The sequence below is a fragment of the Octopus sinensis genome, linkage group LG17 (genome assembly GCF_006345805.1).
Source record: "Octopus sinensis linkage group LG17, ASM634580v1, whole genome shotgun sequence".
Lineage (NCBI taxonomy): Eukaryota > Metazoa > Mollusca > Cephalopoda > Octopoda > Octopodidae > Octopus > Octopus sinensis.
The window spans coordinates 9,406,388-9,412,387 of NC_043013.1; the positions used below are offsets into that span (position 1 = coordinate 9,406,388).

General features: G+C 36.0%; 1 long non-coding RNA gene across 1 annotated transcript; it reads left to right on the forward strand.

The window, feature by feature from the left end:
- Positions 1 to 1,522: 1,522 nt before the first annotated feature.
- LOC118766655 lies at positions 1,523 to 2,483 on the forward strand. The gene is made up of 2 exons (XR_005002580.1): positions 1,523 to 1,795; positions 2,214 to 2,483. It is a non-coding gene; the product is annotated as an uncharacterized LOC118766655 (long non-coding RNA).
- The last annotated feature ends 3,517 nt before the right edge of the window (positions 2,484 to 6,000 follow it).

The window sequence follows — 6,000 nt, forward strand, 5'->3', positions numbered from 1 at the left end:
TTGTCTGGCCCCGCACCAGATGACTGGGCATGATTAAGGAAGATCTCAAGAGGCTCGACGTTACCTTGGCGGATGCAGAGAGGCTGGCATAGGACCGACAGTGATGGAGGGCACTGGTGGACTTGGTCAGCTCTACGCATGATGACGTCTCTGGGACCACTAATCTGGGATGACCCCAGCTTCATCTAGCAAAAGCATGAAGCAAGCAAGCAAATTGTTGTCGTTAAGTCCTAGGTCAGCCCATGTTGAACAAATCTATTATCAATGACATTCCAGCCGTGACTAGCCTGTTGATTTTTCACTTATAGTATTTCTAGGTCTACATTACTCACCTGGTCCTTCCCAACTGTTTTAAAGACGGTTGAATATGATATAAGGGCATATGGCGTAGTGGTTAAGGGCATACGGGCATATGGCGTAGTGGTTAAGGGCATACGGGCATATGGCGTAGTGGTTAAGGGCACGGGCTACTAACCCCAAGATTCCGAGTTCGATTCCAAGCAGTGACCTGAACAATAATAATAATAATAATAATAATAATAACAACAACATCGAAAAATACCTTAGGAATGAGAACCCAGGTTCGAAATTTCCCCAAGACACCTGAAGAAGGCTGGAGGGTATATCAGCCGAAACGTTGTGTTAACAACAAACAAGATGAGGACAAATATCCGTCAAATGTAAATAATGTACATAATTCCTCATCTCTTAAATATAGAACAATATAAGGAATATTTACTATTTCTAGCATGTCGAGCGATCACGTGGAAGCTTTCTTATTAACACGTTGTTGTTTGTTCCCTAAGTCAGAAGACCAATGATCAAAGACGTCGTTCCAGCTGTGACCATCCTGTCTTTTTTTCTGTCGCATAACTGGCACTATTTAAAAAATGTTACACGAGGACAATATGGTTACTGCTATTTCTAGTAGATCGAAAGACCACTTAGAACAGTGGTTCTCAACCATTTTTTTAACCCATGGAACCCTTTGATTCCCGTTTTACTCGGGTGGACCCTCATAGCCTTTCAATGTGTTAAAAAAATCCCATATTTTTAGAATTAAATATTTTTAGGATTTACATAAAAAGTTAAGAAATTTGATGTGTTGAAGAACTATAATTTATTCTTTTATTCTTTTACTTGTTTCAGTCATTTGACTGCGGCCATGCTGGAGCACTGCTTTAAATGATTTTTTAGTGGAAGAAACTGATCCCAGGGCTTATTCTTTGTAAGCCTAGTACTTATTATATCGTCTCCTTTTGCCGTAGCGCTAAGTTACTTGGACGTAAACACACCAACATCGGTTGTCAAGTGATGGTGGGGTGGGGTAGGGGACAAACAGACTCAAAGACACGCACGCATAGATAAATAAAATAAATATATATATAGATATACAAATATATTTATATATATATATATATACGACGGGCTTCTTTTCAGTTTCCGATTACCAAATCCACTCACAAGGCTTTGGTCGGCCCGAAGTTATAGTAGAAGACACTTGCCCAAGGTGCTACGCAGTGGGACTGAACCCAGAACCATGTGGTTAGGAAGTAAGCTTCTTACCACACAGCTACGATCCCCAAGGCTAATATATACCCCGGTTGAGGACCACTGGTGTAGACAATCCTTCCCTGACTCATTTTGTTGATGTTGAGCGTACTCCCAGATGAGCTGTGAACAAATAAACCTATAATCAAAAAGCACCCCTGTTATTACCATTCCGTTTAAAATTCAGCATGGTATCTCAGATTGTGTTCTCAGATGCCTCCCCATTTTTATCCCCAAGACAGCAGTGGGATCTTTTCGGTTTGAATGGCAGTTTTTTCTAGCGGTGTCATATGAAATTGTCACCCATAATTATGACCCTAGTATCGATCTATTGCATTTTAATCTGTTTTAGGGTTAGGGGTGAGGGGAAGGGTATATTTTTTCTTCAGAAATGTAAATAAACTCAATCTGTTTCTTAAACGAGGGACATATTCATACGGCACAGAATATTTTCACCTCAATAGGCGTCATTGATTGGTTGAAATTGCAGAAATTGAAGAAAAACAACAACAAATATCTTACAAACTATAGAATTTTCTCAATAAAGCCAGGAGAAAAAGATGTTTTATAAACACATTCTACCAGTATACGAAGTTTGAAAGTGTTTAGTTACGTGGAAATTATTTTAAAAACTGCCGTTCAAACCGAAAAGATCCCAGCAGTGTCTGATTTAAGGGCGATTTCGTTACTATTTCTAGCAGTTCGAGCGGCCACATAGAGGCTCCTTCTCTCCGTCTCGTTTTTGTTTATTGTCGGTTCAGATTATGTACAAGTATCAATGTTCTTTAGAATAATAATGTAGTCGCGTTGTATAAATAAATAAAGTATATTATTCTATTTGGCTCAGCCAAATAAATTATTGCTTCTACTTCACAGCTGAATGGTTGACGTTAGAAAGGGTATCCAGCTGTAAAAAAAAAAACCCACGCGCATATATACACACATATATACATAACAAAAACGGAAAACATATTAGAGAAGAAGAAGAAGAAAAGAAAAAAAAAAGCAAACCAAAGTAAAAACATTCACCTTCATGAAGATTCATGCAACCATCCGACTCATGCAAATGTTGAAAAAGAAAATAACTGTAAAACTGTCAAAATAAAACCCCACCAAAACAAACAAACGAAGAAAAACACAAGTGTTTTATTACATATTTTGTTACTGGTGAAGTCTGAACAGAAGAAAGGTCAAATTCGCTAGCGACGAGCCCAGCCTACAAATTTATTGCAGCATTAAAGTTAAATCATAACTATAAACTAACATCAAACTTACTTCCTCTCTTCCGAGAGGCTGAAGCTTGACTCAATAAGCCACCAGCCAGTAACTTTCTTGAAAATATTATTTTCATATATTGTTAATCTTTAATTTTGAGCAATAAACTTTACTTTGATATTTATCATTCTACCTTTGAACTTGGAGCAGAGGAAAACAGAAAAAGGACTACCTTAACTTGGCAGTAAAATGTTAGTTTAGAAAATAGCTTATCTTTGAAGTGAGGCGATGCAAACCAAGTCCGTTTGATGTTTGTTTGATCTGTGAGTTTGAGTCATAAACTAGACTTTACTACGTACATAATCTCTGACCTTGAATACAAACATACACATATAGACATAACTGGATCTGTGAACACTGATGTCAGAAACATGCAATGTGATATTTTCATTTTAAGTTTCAATGACCAACCAAGGAGAGATATATAAGTTGTCTGCTTGATAAAACATCAGCATCATTTTTGTTGTTGGTTTTGTATAATTTTGTTATATCAATCAATGCAAGCAGGGACAAGCCTTTTACCGAGATTTCTTCTTTTTTTTTTTTTAAACTTCTTCACTGAACGATTGAATAGGACGAACAAACTGATAGGAAGATCAAGTTCGTCTCATTTTTTTTTTGGCTCGCATTTTAATAATGCTGTTTATATTGTATAATAGTTGAAAGGTGTTGTGATTGCTGTTGTTGTTACTGAATATTTCTTGGATTTCTTGTGTACAGTAGCAGCAGCAGCAGCATCATCATTTCAGAAATGGAAGCAATACTGTCCAGTGCTATATAATATATTTCGCTGATGATGATGATGATGATAAAAGTCACTATAAAAACGAAATGTGCCCTTACCCCTAGAATAATATGTCAGATTTTATTTTAAATTTAGTTTAATTTTTTGGGGTTTAAAATAGTAAACAAAACATCTTTGTTTATGAAATAATATTAGGGGTTATTTCAGAAAATATTTATAACAAACTACACACACACACACACACACAAACACACACACACATATGCGTACATATATACGCATACATTTATATATATGCACACACATATATACATATATATATATATACATGTGTATATATATATATGCATATATATATACATACATATATACATACATATACATATATATGCATATATATATATACATATATAAATATATACATATATATATACATACATATATATATATATGCATATATACACATACATATATATACATACATATATATATACATATATATATATACATACACACACACATATATATATATACATATTTATATATATATATATATATGAGTATGTGTATATATACACACGCATACATATATAATACATACATATATATATATATAATTTTGTTCGAGTCATTCTCTTGCCACTCTGAGTTTCACGAAAGAATTATTCAATACTCCTTTGTGGAGAACATTTTCAGTAAACTTCTACAAGAATAGAGTTGACAGTGACTTCGAAGTTTCGGTGTGCTAATCTTCGTCACTGCCCCCCTCCTCTTCTTGTAAAAATTTAATATGTATGTATACGCACGCGCAAGTGTGTGTTTTGTTATTTTAATAGTTTCTTGCATAGAAGACTATAAGTGATACGGAATGGTGAATGTTCTCAATTCAATCAACACTTGCCGCATGGCTGGTGTCCTGGAACCTTTCTATGATTTCCCCCAAATCACAGAACCCATCTCTATATTCTACGGACATTCTCCTATCGCCGCCATCTTAATTTGAATAAAGTTTTAAATGAAATAAACATTGTTTGAAGGATAGGAGTTTTTTTTTTTTTATAAGACTAAAAAAAAATATTGCTATTATTGTGGTATAAAGCGATGACCTGGCAGAATCGTTAGAACACTGGGCAAAGTGCTTGGCAACATTTTATTTGTATTTACGTTCTGATTCGGCGGTTCAAATTCCACTGAGTTCGTCTTTGCAGGTGGAAATGATGCTATCCTCAAACCGGAAACCTGGTCTGAGTAATGCTTGCGATAGAGGGGATTTCGCTAATAGTACCCGAGATAGTTGAGTCCAGTGACGCAGCTAGTGTGTACCGTCCGGGACGTGAATCTTTTTTCCCACGAGTGTTCTAGACCCCCAGTAATGAGCTTATTTGCATGCAGCCAATCAGAGCTCACCTTGACCTTGTTTTCAAGTTAACAAACACACTCTACCAAGTAAACTCAAAACGAAAAACGGTGCTGTAAATCGGACGATCGCCAAGTTATGCCTGATTTCAGAAGGAAAGAAGTAATTAGATAGATTTGCATCTATACCTATTATCGGATTTTGTTAGGGCCTCATATGGTAAAGATGTGGATGGGGAAAATGTGGGTTGAGGGTGATGTGCTAGCAACCCTTTCCTCTTACTGTTTTACAAAGTAAACAACAACAAAAAATAACTATGCAGAGGCAGCCAAGGTTGAAACAAGAACAAGAACAACAAGCATTCTTAAAAGAGAAAAGAAGCATGGCCATTCCTTACCCAAGTGACCTTTTCTTATCGCCCATCATTTGTTATGCGCTCATAAATTAGTTTGATAGTTGAGCTCTGAATCGCTATATGCAAACGAGTTCATAACTGGGGTCCGGAACTCTCGTGGGAAAACATTTCGCACCCGGGACAGCCCTTGAGTTTGCATCCCACCTGTCATCAGTCTCAGAGGCTTTCTAAAGGGGTTACAGACATTGCTTTATTTCCTGATTAAAAGAAAAAAAAAATCATTGGCTTTGATACTTTATGTTGTTGTTGCTGTTTAGCTCCAGGTCAACCTCAAGACTCCATTAATATGCATGCTACGTATCATGGTGATATTCTGGTGACCTGATATGTAACCACTCTCTTTATTTGCATTGATTCGTGGATATACAATTATATTGTATAATGCGTAGCATGCATATTAATGCAAACACGTAAACATAATTTATTCTACTCTAAAATTATTACTATATGAAGAAGGCTGCGAAACGGCTGTAATCCCCTAAAGATATCAAGTGGCTAAATAAATATATTCATGGCTAAATAAATATATTCACCTCTCACAGCGCTTGAATTATTATGCTCTCTCTCTCTATATATATATACATACATACATACACACACACACACACACACACACACACACACACACATATATATACACGCACACAGACACACTGA